Genomic DNA, 17,005 nt, shown 5'->3' on the forward strand with positions numbered 1-17,005 from the left:
CCCTTCTCTGCTAGAGATATCTCCTCCTCTCTTCCTCCTTATCTCGAGGACATCATCTCCCTACTCTCTCTCTCGGCCGCCAGATCTCATCCTCGGTGCCGTCCTCTCTGCTATCGTCTCCTCGGCCTGCGTCTTCTCCCTTCTCCGCTATAGATATCTCTTCCTCTCTTCCTCTCTTCCTCCTTATCTCGAGACATCATCTCCTATTCCTCCTCCTGCGGCGTTATATCCTCTGATGTCTCCCTTTGGCCGTCTCCTCTCGCCCGTCGTCTTCTCCTTCTCTACTATATAGATATCTCCTCCTCTCTTCTTCCTCATCTCGGGACATCATCTCTCTCCTCCTCCTCCTCCGACATCATCTCCCCCTCTCCTCTTCTCTAGATCTTCCTCCTCTTCCTCCTCCTCTCTCGGCGGCTCATCTCCATGTCTCCCACTTCTCTAGATCTTCCCTCATCTTCCTCCCTCGACCGGCGTCTCTCTTCTCCTCTTCTCTAGATCTCCCCTCCTCCTTCCTCCTCCCGATTTGGCGTCTCCATGCTCCCCTTCTCAGAATTTCCTCCCCTTCCTCCTCCTCCTCTCGGCCCGGCGTCTCCATACTCCCCCTTCTCTAGATTTCCCCTCCCTTCCTCCTCCTCTCGGCCGATGTCTCCATACTCCTCTTCTCTAGATTTCCCTCCTCTTCCGCCTCCTCTCCGGCCCGGCGATCTCCTCGGCCGTCGTCTCCACCCTACTCTAGTTGTCTCTCCTCCTCCTCCTCCCTCAACCTTTCTCTTTTCTCTCTCGGTGCCTCTTTCCTCCATTTCTTCTTTTCTCCTTCCCTTCACTTTTTTTCTCCTCTTCTCAAGTCCTCCCTCTCCTCCTTTTTATATCTCCTCTTTAGGTTTACTCTCATGGGTCTTGGGCCTATTCTCTGGAGCCCAATACCTACAAAAGCCCATCTTATGAAAATGGCTATTACATTTTGCCCCTACCGGGTTGGTGATGGCGTGGGGACGAAAGTCTCGAACTTCATTGTCTCTCCCTACGAACTCTAGATATCCATGATTATCTTGAGGCTATCTGCCGATCTTCTTCTCCCTCGGGATGTTCATATCCATGGCCGCGCTCTTGGATCCATGTACGTAAGGTACTTAGTCCCTGCCTACGCTATTAGATCTTCTTATAGAATTCACTACCATTCCTCGAAGTGTCTCTTTCCCATGGCACTCTCTTCACCATCAATTATCATGTCCGTGAAGTGTCTCGATCCATCGGTTAGTTCATATACCTCATTGCGTATCCGCGAAGGGTCTCATCCTTAGCTCTCACTCTTCAACTCGATACAATGCCCATGATGTGTCTTAACCCTTTAACCACCTTCGGCACTTTTCCACATAGAACTCCCCATGTGGGTGGGGCGCCTCACCCGACCACCGCTCTCTCCTTACCGGGAACTCACTACCATGCCGAGGTGTCACCCACATCAGCCACCATCTCTCCTTTAGATGCTTCCACCACTATGTCCACGGGTGTCATTGACCACAAGCTCTCATTCAGCGTCTACATTCTATGTCCGAAGTATTCACCTTAACCGCCCATCTCTCTTTTATAAAACTCACCCCTTATGTCCGGCGGGTGTTTTATTGACCATAAGCTTTCCTTCACATAACTCACTACTATGTCCGCGGAGTGTCTCGCCTCAGCCACCATGCATCTCTCCCTCGGGCTTCGCCACTTATGTCAGCGGGTGTCTCGGCCCGCCGTAAACTCTCCTTCGGGGCTTCATGCGGCGGGTGTGGCAGAAATTCGGCCGACCACCATGCATCTCTCTCCGGGCTTCGCCACTATGTCCATGAGTGTCTCACCCTTCATAGAACTCAACATTGTATCCGCCAAGGGTCTCTTTCCCTTTGCACTTACTTTGGAGACACGATATCTCTTCCCAAGGGCCTCATCCCTATTTCTCTTTCCGAACTTCGATAGTATTATTCCTTCTAGATATGTTGCTTGCTCCCAATTGCAATTTGGAACTCCGGCTCGCGGAGGGCTTATCCCCCTGCTGTCTCTGCTCTAGAATGGAGTCTGATGAGGGGCAACTCAGCTTGCCCCCATGTTTGATTCGGATCTCATCTCTGCGGAGGGCTCATCCCCCCCGTCTATCGCTCACAGGTGGAGTCGATGAGGGCCTTCAGCTTGCCCCCCATGTTTGATCCGGATCTCTCATCTGGAAGGCTCATTCCCCCCCGTCCTACGCTTTCCGGGTGAGATCGATGAGAACAACTTCGGCTTGCCCCATGTTTGGTCGGATCTCATCTCCGTGGAGGCTCATCCCCATTTGTCTCGCTTTGGGGAGTGGAGTCGATGAGGGGGCAACTCCGCTTGCCCCGAGCTTGACTTCGGATCTCATGTCCATATATCCCTATCACGCTTTCGAGGGCGGACCGCGAGGAATTAAGGGGACTGCCGCTTACCCACTGTATTTGTTTGGACACGGGGGTCGCCGGATCCTATCGGGCTCGAGACACGCCCGATGCGGGGCGGCTTCGGCTTCCTTCCCATTTGTTTGGACCACGAGGGTCCACGGATCCTATCTCGCATTTCGAGGCCCGGACCGGACAGGGGGCGCCTGCCGCCTCCCACCCGCCATTTGTTTGGACATGAGGTCCGGATCCTATCCATTTCGAAACCCGAACATGATGGGGCGGCTCGATTTGCACTGCCCGGCATTTTGGACACGAGGGTCCACGGAGGGCTCATCCACCCCACATTTCACTTTCGGGTAGTCGCGAACTATATCGGGGATAGCTCGTCTTGTCCCCACGCATTTATTTGTTGCGACCCATTTCACAATTTTTTTTATTTTTATAATTTCGACTACTTGGTTGATGAGGCCCGAACAATACACCTAATCGACTTCATCCATTTGAACCCATTGGGTTGGAGTTATGTACCCCTTATCAAGGGATCCAAGGCGCACCGTGGTTCTCTCCTCTCTCCACTCTTTCTATCTCACTCTTGGATTCTCCTCCTCTCTAGATGTCATCTCCTCTAGTTGTCTCCCTATTCTCCTCTCGTTGTCTCCTCATTCTGCCTCCTCTTATCTAGGTTTCTCCTCCTCCACGGATGTCGTCACCACCTACTCTTCTTCTCAAGATCTCTCCTCCTATTCCTCTCCTTCCTCGGGTGTCTCCTTTTGGCGTGGCTCTCTCTAACAACGTCGTCTCCTTTGGGCGCCGTTCCTATGGCCGTCGTCTCCTCCCCTTTTTGCTCTAAATATCTCCTCCTCTCTTCCTCCTCATCTCGGGACATCATCTCCCACCTCTCCTCCTCTCGTCGTGATCCTCCGGCCGCCGTCTTCTCCACTTCCTCTTATAGATATCTCCTCCTCTCTTCCTCCTCATCTCGGGACATCATCTCACTCCTCCTCCACAGCTCTGCCGTTTTATCCTCCGGCCGTCGTCTCCTCGACTTTCGTCTTTTTCCTTCTCTCATATAGATATCTCCTCCTCTCTTCTTTCTCATCTCGGGACATCATCTCCTACTCCTCCTCCCTCTCCGGCTGTTTGCCTCCCCTTCTTCTCTTCTCTAGATCTCCTCCTATTCCTCATCCTCTCCGACTGTCGTCTCATCTCTTGTCTCTTTTTGGTTTTGCTCCTCCTCGTGGTCGTCTCTTTTGGCCGCCATTCCTATGGCCGTCATCCTCCTTCTCTGCTCTAGATACCTCCTCCTTCTTCCTCCTTATCTCGAGACATCATCTCCACTCCTCTCCTCTATGGCCGTCGTCTTCTCCCTTCTCTGCTATAGATATCTCCTCCTCTCTTCTTCCTTATCTCGAGACATCATCTCCCTACTCCTCTTCCGGCGTCTATCCTTCGGGCCGTCGTCTCCTTTGGCCATCGTCTCCTGCGGCGTCGTCTTCTCCCCTTCTCTTATAGATATCTCCTCCTCTCTTCCTCCCTTATCTCGGGACATCATCTCCCTACTCCTCCTCCTCGTCGTGAGATCCTCGGGCCGTCGTCTTTTTTCGTCATCATCTCCTGCGGTCGCTGTTTCTCCCTACTCCGCTGGAGATATCTCCTCCTCTCTTCCTCCTTATCTCGAGACATCATCTCCCTACTCCTTCTCTCGGCGCGGATCCAGATATCCTCGGGCCGCGTCTCCTTTTGGTCGTCTGCCTCCTCCGGGCCGTCGTCTTCCCCTTCTCTCTGCTATAGATATCTCCTCCTCTCTTCCTCCTTATCTCAAGACATCATCTCCCTACTCCTCCTCCTCTCCGTTGTATCCTCGGGCCGTCTCGTGCCTCCTTTGGCCGTCGTCTTCTCCCTTCTCTACTATTGATATCTCGTATCTCTTCTTCTTTCATCATAGGGACATCATCTCACTACTCCTCCTCCTCTATGGGCCGCTGTCTCCCCGCTTCTTCTTTTCTAGATCTTTCCTCCTCTTCCTCCTCCTCTCTCGGCGCCGACGCCTCCATACTCCCCTTCTCTAGATCTCCCTCATCTTCCTCCTCCTCTCGATGGCGACGCCTCTTCTTTTCTCTAGATCTCCCCTCCTCTTTCTCCTCCTCTCTGGCTGACGTCTCCATACTCCCTTTCTCTAGATTTCCCCTCCTCTTCCTCCTCCTCTCTGGCCGACGTCTCCATACTCCCCTTCTCTAGATTTCCCCTCCTCTTCCTTCTCCCTCTCCGGCCGTCTCCATACCCCCCTTCTCTAGATTTCCTCCGGCTTCCTCTCGGCGTCGTCTCCACCTACCGGTTGTTGTCTCCTCCCTCCTCCCTCTTCCTCCCCTCAACCTTTCTCTTTTTCTCTATCTGGTGCCTCTTTCCTCCATTTCTTCTTTTCTCCTTCCCTTCACTTTTTCTCCTCTTCTCAAGTCCTCCTCTCCTCACTTTTATATCTCCTCTTTAAGTTTACCTCATGGGGCCTAGTAGGGTCTTGAGCCTATTCTCTGGGCCCAATACCTACAAAGGCCCATCTTATGAAAATGGTTATTACAATTATCAAGAAAGAAACCATTCTCTGGCATTGAGTTATAGGTATCCTACTCTTCCTCCTTTTGTCTCATACATATGCCAGTAGAAGATTTCTATACGACTTTTACATTTATCTAGTTTCTGGTCACAGATGTTTATCTAGACGTTCAAGCCATATGGCAGCTGCTATTTATTCATCGCCCACGTAAATACTGACTTCCACATGTAATTTGCTGCTTGTGACTTTATAGTGGACGACCTTTTAAATTAAAACCAAGAGTTGCTGGAAATTATTGAAATATATTATCATGACTGGTCTTTCTTCTTCAAGATAATTGGATCTGCAAGGAGGCTTTAAGATTATTAATGTGGAATGGTTTGGCCCGGTTTTAAGTTCTAACTTTGTAGTAGTTATTATTGTGATTATTGGTTTATTACTGAATTAGTATTATTTTTATTTTGAGTTTTCATAAGGAATTCAATGTTCATAGAATTCAGGTTGCCTTGATGGTAACAGAACAGAAATAGCTCTATTTTAGAGAGAGAAAAAGGGGTGGGAGTGTGAGTCTGGGTGATCACACATCCATTGCTAGTTTCTGGGTGATGGAATTGCAAAATCAACCTCCTATGGCTTTCTGTCGAAGACAACGGCATCCTCTTAGCAGAGTCGTTCAGCCATTTTTAATACTATGTTACTTGAGCATTTTAAGCAGGTGTTGAGATTATTTGACTGGGGTAAAGTACTCTTAAATGGAGTAGTGCAAAACGATTCACTCAGAATACTTCTAGAGATGGTGAGTCGTCAAGATGAAATCCTGATGAAAACTTAAAAAGATGCCTGATGCTATTTAAAGGCCTTGCTTGACATGATTGCTAGCTGACATGCTGCAAAACAGGTAATTGCTTTGACCAAAATCCGGATGTGAAAAAGATCAAAGCCATCATTACATAAATGATGTTGTTGAGTTTGCTATGTATTGCAACCTAATAATTATATATTTTAAATAAATCGAGTCTATGTCCTAACTCTAGGTTACAAACCTTGGTGTTTAAGATGTTAGGAGTGGGAAATTCTGGACAGGGAAAAGGCTTGTGGCAAAGGGGTCAGAAAGTTGAGCTGATGCAGGTAGGTAGCGAAGAATAGTAAATTGCTATGTTGTTAAAGTGGTGTCTGTAAGGCAATGTCTTGAAGATTAAGTGGCATGCAGGTTCGGGTTTTATATTTAGTTATTTTTTGTATTTATTTGTTGAATGAACAGACAGATTGGACGCACAGGTAATGGTACTTGGATAAGGCATACTCACAAGACGTGCCTTACTGTCTATATTTTCTTTCAATTACTCTACAAGACAACCGAAAATAATTGATATTCGTTTTCTCTGTAATATCCAGGAAAGATATTCCTAATTTGTCAAGTAGGATTGATGATGCTCTCATCTATTTCAGAGGGCAGAAGTGTAAGCAACTAGAGTTTCATGTCGCCAGTCCTTGGACCGAGCAGATAGTTTGAGAAATCAACCTCCAATGTCTTTCTGTCAAAAGTTAACGTCAGTTCTTCAATCCCATCTAGTAGTTATGCAATCTCAAAGAATGCCAAAGAGGTGGCAAAGTCATTGATGGATGTTCAAGGGGCGATAAGCTAGGTATCAAGTTGGTGAAGGTACTCGTTTGACGGGTAATGTTCTCTCAAAAGGAGAAGTTCCAAACATTCACGTAGCCAGAGAGAGCTGATTATGCAGCTAAACAGAAGAATTTAGAGGATATGTCCATTAATTTACAAGCCAAGCAAGATGGCATAATTGAGGCTAAATCTATACTGGAAGCTGAAGAAGAAGCTCTTCGTATGTTAAGGTAAGCCCCTGTGTCTGTGTGTGGTAATAATAAACTCTCTAATGTGTCTGTATGTGTGGGTGTCAGAAAGTTTTTAACCCCATCAATAGCAACCAATTGTGTTTTGGGATTTTCAGCTCCAAACGTATTTTGTTTGTCTTGTCTGGTGACTTCTGCTCTACGCAGGTCATGGATTGAGGACGAGTCAAGGCGAAGCCAAGCACGTGCACAGGTTCTTGAGAAGGTAGGACGGAGGTGGAGATGGATTGAGGAAGCATAGTTGTGACTTCATTTGAGATTGGGCAGTTGGGCACATATATCTTGCGACGTACACGGTTTTAAACATGATTGGAACTTCTTGTGGTTAATCACTCTGATGAGGTTAGGGTTGTGGAAAAGAGCATGGTTATGACTTCTGAACTGTATTTCATTTCTATTTATGAAACAGGCGTGGAATTGTAAATTTAAAGAATTACTACTTTTCTATGTATCATAATAGACAGCGTGTTTTACTCTAGTTTTATTCATTGTAGTCAACAGTAGAACTGCTATGCTATCTCCCCTCAGGGATGCGAGAATTTTCTTGGTTCAAGATTTCGTTTTGATAGGATGCTCTTTGGTTCTTGGATGTGAATTTCCAGACGCAATCTCATCTTCATCCTCAATCTCAATTTTATGAAAATAAATAATTAGATCATAACTAAAAGGATGTTCCAAAAGACCAAAACCCTCCAGGGTCGGGGCTTCTCAATTCCAGTGCAGAAAATAAATAGATCGCAGCTAAAAGGGTGCAGAAAAATGTACTGTTTGAGCGACTAAATTAGGTCTGGCCCGGACTAAATTTGGCCCGGCCCGAAACCATTAACAACACAGCTACAAAGTAGTCAAGGCGCGCGTCTAGGCGCGCTTAAAGCGAGGCGCACTTTTAGTGCCTCGCCTTGACCAAGGCGCGAGAGGTAACATAAGGCGTGCGCTTTTTGCTTTTGTCGAAAGCATGGTAGCGCTTTTATCAACTTTTACAATTTTTTCGTTTTTTTTTACAATTTTTGCTATACGTGACATATTTACACTCGATCCAATTGTTGTATGATATAAGAAAATGTACAAATTTAGTAAGTTTCATTGTAGAGTACACTTTAAATTTAATTTTGACTAGTTTTTGTTAAGTTGTATGGATTGAGAGAAGACATAAAGATGGATTAAATTTTAAATGAAGTTTTACGGGATTCTAAAATTGAATCACGTGTTCTATTTTATGAAGAACTCATTTGACTCAATTCTATCAGTTCATTATTTTAGTTTATTGAAGTTGAGCTAGATTGTATTGAGAGATACGAGTTTTATTTTGCTCTTTACTTATTGCTTAAGATTTTTCTTTTAAATGACTACAATGGTTTTATGTTTACAATCACATAAAATTAATTTTAAAGTTTGGCTAAGCAAATCAGTGATAATTCATGTCATATTTAATATTTATTTTATTTTTTATTTGATATATCTATTTTTTTATTACTACGCGCCTCACTTTAATCAGGCGCGCGCCACGCCTCGCGCCTTGCGCCTAAGGCACAAGAGGGTGTTACGCCTTAGATGCGCTTTAACGCCTTTGCTACACTGGCTACAACAAGTTCTCAAAATCCATATACCAAACAAAAAGTTCTCAGTAAACAACCAGAAATCAACATAACATCAAAAAACATACAGCCACAACAATTTCTCAGAATACAAACCAGGCAGCCCTACTGAATGTTAAAAAACCAAGGTTGAGCCAACTCCAACCAGATTTTGAAGCAGGATCACCGCCAGGACCCAGGGACGGAGCCAGGATTTTAAACCAGGGGGTGCGAGATTATGTGCAGGTATCCAAAAAAAAAAAAAAAAAAAGTATGCAAATAAAGGAATAGGCAAGAGAGAGAGAGTTTAGTTTCACAGTAGGCCTGTTGTTATGAAGTAGGAAATACCTGAAGCAGTAATCCCTAGCTCCAAGTGCAAGTACTGGGGCCGGAGGGATGGATTCTTACCTAGCAACCTATTCTGCTAGCAACACCTGTTCTGAAAGTGCGAACCCTAACTGACTCTCTTGAACCTAACATTCCCATTCCAAGAAAGGAAGAAGAGATCAGGCCAGAAAGTATTTTAATTCAGAAAATTAAAGTGCGTTGACTACTAAGAATTTAATATTGACTGACAAAATTAACTATTTAAGCACTTAAGCCATTAATTGATACTACTATGTCTATAAATATGTACATAATCTAGTCCACGAGTCTACAACAATTCAACAAATTGTTAACTTCCTATAATACTATAAGTCTATATAATCATACTATTATGTGGATAAAACTATAAAAAATTAACATTGAAAGTAAAAAATTACTTTGTTTTGTTTTGTTATATATTTGTTTTTTGTTTTTTTAAGTGTAAATTTTATTGATAATAATAACGAGTTTTACAAATAATTATGACAAACGTTATGTCTATATATATCTACATAATCTAGTTCACAAGTCTACAACAATTCAACAAATTGTTAACTTCCTATAATACTATAAGTCTATATAACCCTACTATCATGTGGAAAAAACTATAAAAGATTAACATTGAAAGTAAAAAATTACCTTATTTTGTTTTGTTTTTTGTTTTTTTGTTTTTTTAAGTGAAAATTTTATTGATAATGATAACGAGTTTTACAAATAATTAGGACGAGCGTGCAACAAGTTGCGTCACAAGTCCTTTATGAATTTGTTTTTTGTTTTTTGTTTGGGTTGAGGTTTGACGCTTGTTTAAGAATTGAGAGTGAAAGAAATGAGGGAGAACTTATGGGTTTGTTATGGGTGATTAGAATTATACAAACTGACCAGTTGGGCTTTGGACCTTTGGCTATTTGTTTTAGTTTTATTAACCCATCAAACCTTCAAATACACATTTGTCTCTCTTTAATGGTTTTGGACTCAAAATAAATGAAAAATGATAATTTTGTAAGGGCAAAAAGAGAAGTAAAAAAAAACTATATTCTCACTATAGGTAGTGGAAGTTTGCTAAAAAATTGGGGAGTGCGAGTCCTTATAGTTTGAAGATTTTTCTAGGCAATTAGTTATGTGGTAGTAGAACTTTTCTAATCTCAGGGGGTGTGACTGCCTCCACACGCACCCCCCTATATCCATCTATGGGAGCACCAGCAGGATCATCGCCATTAAGAGCAGCAAGATCATCGCCATTAAGAGCAACAACATGATCATTGCCATTAAGAGCAGCAGGATCATCGTCATTAGGAGCACCAGCAAGATCATTGCCATTAGGAGCAGGGAGCGGGATCATCGCCACTAGGATTGAGATCATTGCCATTAGTAGCGGGATCAATGCCATTAGAAGCGAGATCATTGTAGGAGCATTGCCATTAGGAGCGGGAGCAAGAGCAACGCCATTAGGTGCGAGAGGATTGCCATTAAGATCATCGCCATTAGGAGCACCAGGATCATTGCCATTAGGAGCACCAACAGGATCATATATTTTAGTAAGTTGTTTATTGATCTCATTAGTGTATTTGATCTTAGCTTAAATGAGCTAGTTTATTCCATAAGTCATGAATGTAGTAAATTTTTTGGTTAATTTTGATAACTTTGCTTTGATTAATAATATGATTGTTAATATCTATCACGGTCCTTTTAGATTTCTTTTCTACATGAATTATGGGTTCGGTTCCTGACGCCAGTCCAATAGAGTGTACTTTCTCCTAATTTGTCCTTGCATTTTAAGATTTTTTTTGTTCTTTCAGTCAGTTCATGTTTTCTTAATTTAATGTATTGCAGTTTAAATGGGTTTGTGTCGAGAATTATCACTACATATGGTATGCTGACATTAGAACCCGTTCAGTTACATTTCGAAAATATAGTCGTAGATAAGTTCAGTGTTCCTATTTTTTTTTATGTGTTTGTCTTATACTTTTGGGGATTTAATGTATTCTGTTTACAATATATTCTTCCTGGTGTGGCTCCAGAGAGAATGCTCGAGACGTTGTCGCGGTCCTTGTCTGAGTTGCCCAATGTAACTGGAAATCCTAGACCTGTGATACCCTATCACAATGGCAATGGTCGCGATCTTAATGCTCCCGCTCCTAATAGCGTTGCATGAGTTATGAACAATTATTATTCATACATCAATATATTGTATGAGGTACGTTTACCTATTTGGGTATGAACAATTATTGTTCACACATCAACATAAGGTATGAACACTTATTGTTTATAGTAAAACGATAGAAAAAATAAAATCGAAAATATTTCAAATCCGGGCCATTTGTTGTTAAGGATTATTTTCACTCAAAAATCAGTCGACAATGGGCCTTGGACCAATTTCTTGTAAGAGCATTTGCAATGCGCGGTGATAGTTCCCCTTATTCACCACCACCTCATCACTTATTCACCTGCTTTTCACCAACCCGGTGAAAAACAAGGTGAAGCTGTGCAATGCAAAGGTGATAAAAAATATCTCGGACGGGATGTTAGATTCCGTCTGGAAGTTTTTGATACGAGACGGAATGTAACATCCCGTCTGGTATTTTATAAAACATCTCGTCTGATGGCTCAATATGAACAGACGCGAACATGCTCCATTTTCACTTTCTTTCCAGCCAAAATTGCGATTTTCTAGCCTCCATTAACAACCTTTTGACACAAAGTTCCATTCATAATGACTTCTCCACCCCCAATGCATCCCCACCAACCTCACCACATGAAGAGCATTCCCGATGGTTTGGAAATGTTAAAATTTCCAAAAAAAATGGGCAAAAAGGATCATCGTTGAGAACGCGTAATGTGGGCGAGGAGGACGAAATTGAACTTGGGTTCAATTTTCTACCGCGTTGTGAAATCGAGGAACACCCACCATTAGCGTCAACATCGGTCCGACACGTAGCAAATCGAGTGGCGGAGTCTCAAGTAAGTTTTTGATTTTTTTTTATGTTAATTATTATTATTTATGTTAGTTTATATCAAGTTTGTTGTTGTGTAATTAGTTTGAATTTGTTGCATTGTTTTAAAAAAAAATTAGTTGTAATTATATCGTATTGCGTGTTGGTTGAATGTAGGAAATACACCTATGGAAAGTGCGTTGTGCACTTTCAAATGTTATGTCGTGGTGGCGTTGTATGAAATAAAAACGGATCCTAATTTTGTCACGGTTCTGGACATTATATATCCGCCATACCATTTGGGAACTTTTGAATTCTAATTTGGGACAAAATGATCGCGTTGTTGTTTGGGATAGTTGGCGGTGGTAGCAAACTACCCACACATTCCATTTCCCATGGGGTGAGCTTGGGATTACCCTCTTGATTTCACAATGCTCACGGGTATCCCAATTGGTTATGGAGATGTCGTTTCCTTTTGATGAAACTTTAGAAGCGGTTTTACTACGCGATGAGTTTCTTTAAAGGTTTTGATTTGGTTGAAGATGATGAGCAAGGCGGTTTTTGAGATTATCAATTTGGCGGTTTTAAGGGAGGAGCTATAAATATGAGTTGGTTTACTTGAGATATTTGAATAGACTCAAGTAGAAGCCGAAAGATTATCATATTGGTGAGGAGTCGATCTACGAGTATGAACGTGCCTTCCTCTTCTACTTTGTTGGTCGCGGTATTATTTGGATATCTTGATAGTTATTTACTTATCGGGTGGATGGCATTTGTGCCGGGGCGATAGAGAGGATGTGGGATTATGACCGGGTCAATCCATCTTGGCATACCTTTACCGGATGGCTAGACCTCGCAGTTGAGACGAAAGCCACTAAAGGCAATTTGTGCGGCTTTGTTTGGATTATACCGGTAAGTCTTATTTATTAAGTTATTGTTTCATTTCATTTATTTATCTAATTATTAATGTTGACATGTTTATATATATTGATATTGTATTTTATCTATTGATGGCAGTATTGGTGGTACGAACATTTTCGTGTGATGCATCCTGTGTTGAAGAGGTTAGAAGAGGATGAGACTCATGACCTGATTCCACATATTCAAGCATGGGGGATTCATCGTAGGCAGAGGGGGTATGGGGACCTATCGCATAATATTCATAACACTCGTCAGCAGATTGAGCTTTTAGGAGCTACCCGAATTGAGTAGCAACCCTGGGCCGAGTCCTTCATCTTTCAGACCCCTTATGCGGATATTCCAGATGTTCCAGAGAACACTGAGTACCGTAGACTATCATATATGTGTCATAGAGCAAGATTTCTTTTCGCGCGAATGATACTTATAGGGTCGGCCAACGTGCATGGTACCTTGGGGAGGGGATGTTGGCGGCAAGTATCCGGAGAGATTGTTATACCTTACCCACCACCTATAGATATGATGACCTCGATATTCTTCCTGCTGTTCTTTCACACTATAGAGCAAACCCAAATGAGTGGCCAAACGCATCAGCTTTCATTTTTACGGGCGACTATGACTTATATTGGAAGAGGGTTGGTCGAGGTCTCTTGCTAGGTGCGTTATACCGGGGCACCAATTTTGAAAGGGTTACTTCTGGAGCATTGAGGCCTGACATTCATTTCCCAGGAGGAATGGAGTTGCCACAGTCACAGCCCAGGGTGTTTCATGATATTCAGATGCCACAAAGAACTCCTCATATATTTGATGATTATGACATTTGGCACTGGAGCATGATTACTTCTCAGGGGCAAGATATGAGAATACCTATTCCACCAGTAGATGCCGCAGTGGTAGCAGATTTGTCAGTACAATTTGAGCAGTTAGCCGAGGTTAGTATGATTTGAATTTATTCATGATTTGTTATTATTATTATTCACTATAACCCCTAACGTGCATTTGTTTTGTTAAGCAGGATGAAGTAAGGTCGGAGCTCCTTAACTACAACTCTCTCAGTTATGCCATGCGTGAGTCCTTCATGAAGTCCTCTCGTCGCAGTTTTGAGTACTTACAAGAAAGCTTAAATCGAACTTTGCGGCTTCAAAGGCGTGTGCAAGAGTTGGAGAATCTTGGAAGTGGAGTACCTCAAGCTCAACCTCAACCGAGGAGGACAACGGCGGCGGGGGAGAGCTCTTTGATCGAGCCTTCTCGTAGGGGAGGAGGTCTCGATAGATATTTTTTGTAGTTTGTAATAACCGTATGCCATTACTTGTCTTATGGCGTTTGGGATTATTGTTTGTAATGAATTTTTTATTAGCAGGTTTTTCTTTGATGAGTTTTGGATATGAATATGTCATTAAACAAAGGAGGTTATGTCCAATTTTTTCCAATTTTTTTTAGAAATTATAAGTTAGTTTTTTTACCGAGTTTCTGTGTTAGACTTAGGTGTTGTTCATGATTGTTGTTTGTCTTATTTATTATTTTCAAAGTATATTAGCAGGTTTTGGATATGAATATGTCAATAAAACAAATGAGGTTCTGAAAAAAAAAAATTAAAATTTATAAGTTAAGTATGTTTCCAAAAATTTCACATTCGTTTCACTCATTTCTGTCTTTATTGAAACGAGAAAATTTTGATGGAATATCACTCATTTTTTTGAGGTGGTTTGGTTCGGACGGTTAAGTTCGGGGAATAGTGTATGGGGACACCGAGACGGAATGTAACATCCCGTCTGGTTTTTTTAGACCGAGACGGAATGTAAGATCCCGTCTGGTTTTTAAGTCCTTCTCATCGCAGATCTTTACTATTCCAAACATTGGAATTATGGATGGGGATGGTGGCCCATTGGAATTATTGAGGGTACATTTGGATAGACATTTGGATACAATGTGTTGTCACTTGGAGAGTGAACAAAAATCTGATAAAATGTGTTGTCAATTGGTAAGTGGACCAAAATCGAAGTATCACATGTGACCTTACCTTTCATATTTCGTTTTACTCTTCTTTCTTTTAGATCAAACAAATAGACAACCATCTTCTTCCCCACAACCAAGCTAAAAATAGGAAAAATGTCTAGAGAAGAAAGAATTGCATATAACCAAAGGTTATGGGGAGGATCTAGTAGTAATAGTTAGATCTTACGGTTTCACCGGGATTAGATCTTACGGTACTTTCTAAGAAGATGACTACATGGAAAGAGTAAGAAATGAGCATAATGATATGATGAGGTGAAAGAGGAGGAGGAGGTTGCAGTTATTATCCTTCTTTGGGGCATTAATGACTCAAGCAGCCATTGAATTGAAGATGTGGATCTGGACAAACGCGGTGGATCTGTGAAGGGCAGAGAGTACACGTTTAGAGATGGTGGTGATTTTAGTAAACAAAAGATAATGAGGGATTACTTCACAACACCTTGTAGGTGGCCTCCTCATAAGTTTAGACAAAGGTACAGGATGACAAGAGAGCTTTTTATGTATATGTTGCATACTGTTGCATCATTCGACGATTACTTTATAGACAAGGTGGATGGATTGGGTTGGCAAGCAATTTCTGGGTTACATAAGGGACTAGCTGTAGTTGCACAATTAGCAACTGGTTGTTCTTCTGATTTAACGGATGAGTATTTACAAATTGGAGATTCCACAGCAAATGTATCTATGGCGTTGGTGCAAGGCAATTATCCGCGGCGTTTGAGGAAGAGTACTTGAGAGCGACTAATTAACCGAGCGGCATTAATCGCTAGGATATTAGCTGAAAATGTGGCAAGGGTTTTCCGGAATGCTTAGATCAATGTTGTATGTCTTGGGTGTGGAAGAATTGTCAAGTGGATAGGTTTGGAACACATGTAGGGTACAAGAAGGAACCAACTTTGATACTTGAAGCCGTTTGGAGACAAACATTGTTGGATCCGGCATTGCTTCTTCGCCTACCAGGGTTAGATAATGACATTAACGTGTTTCATCGTTCTCATGTTTTTGAATCATTAGAGCAAGGTGTGGCTCCTGCTCATTTAATGTGAATGGTAATGACTATAATATGTGATATTATCTTGCTGATGGTATTTACCCAAAATGGGGCACATTTGTTTAAGTCATTCGTTATCCAAGAAATAAGCATGAAAAGATCTTTACTCAACGTCAAGAAGCTGCAAGAAAGGATGTTGAAAGGACGTTTGGAGTTTTGCAGGCACGATGGCATATTGTTAAGGCTTCTGCGCGTTGTCATAGTGTTGTTGTTCTTGGAGACATAATGAAGGCATGCATTATAATGCATAATATGATTGTTGAGAATGAACGTGAAAGTGGAGTTTGCAATTGGAAAGGTCATAGGAAAGAAACAATACCTACGCTATTTCAGGAAGATGATGGTTTTCATTTTGTCTATCAGGTGATTGAAGCAAGAAATAAGATCAGAAATGAAGTTACACATACTAATCTTCAAAAGGACTTAGTTGAACATGTTTTTAATTGGACTGGCATTGAAGAAACAGCAGATTCGGTACCAATTTATGATCCAAATTGGTCGGATCCAGATGAGGGAGAAGGAGGCGAAAATTAAAATGGAAATGAAAGTGTATTTCCTATGTATTTCCTATGTAATTCCTATAAGTTCGATCTTATGTGTTTAATAAGTTGTGTTTTAATGAACCATATTACAATGTATTTTAATTTTATTGGTAATTGTATTTCTATGAAAATAATTATATTGGACAGAACATACATAGTGCATTAATTAAAAAAAAACAGTTAGATAAAAATACATAGTTCATTAATTAAAAATACAATGAAATTAAAATACATAGTGCATTAATTAAAAAGACAGCGAAATTAAAATACATAGTGCATTAATTAAAATACATAGTGCTTTAATTAAAATAAAATACAAGATATTACATAAGCTTAGTTAGAACTAGAACCACCTCTAGCCCTTGCCCATTCAGCACGTATTTCAGCTTGTTGTTGCTCGATTATAAAAGCGGTATCGGGATGGAAGACACTTGTATCGGTCGCTAAAACCTTAGCTTCATATTGCATCTTTTGAAGCCGATTTTTTTCCAATTGAACCTGATTTTTTTATGCTTGAATCCGATTTTTTTCTTCTCTTGCCATCACAGTTCTTTGACCATATGCAAGTTCCATTTCCCTAAGTTCTAAGCATTTTTGTGTTTCATTTGCATCCTGTGGAAATGTATCCTCTAAACGTGTAAAGTAACCCTCCAACATACCAACTGATTTTTCTTGGTTCCTTTTGGACTTGGCTTTCTTCGATCCAAGAGGACGCTCCATTTCTTTTGGACGCTCTATTTCTTGAGAACCCTCCAATTCAACTCCACCATCACTTGGTGAATTAGA

The 17,005-nt window shown here is 41.8% G+C and overlaps 1 long non-coding RNA gene across 4 annotated transcripts; it reads left to right on the top strand.

Annotated features, from left to right (window-relative positions):
* Window positions 1-4,995: 4,995 nt before the first annotated feature.
* LOC147521629 (uncharacterized) lies at window positions 4,996-7,282 on the top strand. 4 transcript variants are annotated; one of them, XR_015194308.1, is made up of 4 exons: window positions 5,039-5,851; window positions 6,010-6,081; window positions 6,349-6,807; window positions 6,973-7,282. It is a non-coding gene; the product is annotated as an uncharacterized LOC147521629 (long non-coding RNA). The 4 variants fall into 4 exon arrangements; XR_015194300.1 differs by having other exon boundaries at window positions 5,030-5,851; window positions 6,010-6,807; XR_015194306.1 differs by having other exon boundaries at window positions 5,042-6,081.
* Window positions 7,283-17,005: the final 9,723 nt, after the last annotated feature.

This window comes from Coptis chinensis, chromosome 1, assembly GCF_015680905.1.
Source record: "Coptis chinensis isolate HL-2020 chromosome 1, ASM1568090v1, whole genome shotgun sequence".
NCBI lineage: Eukaryota > Viridiplantae > Streptophyta > Magnoliopsida > Ranunculales > Ranunculaceae > Coptis > Coptis chinensis.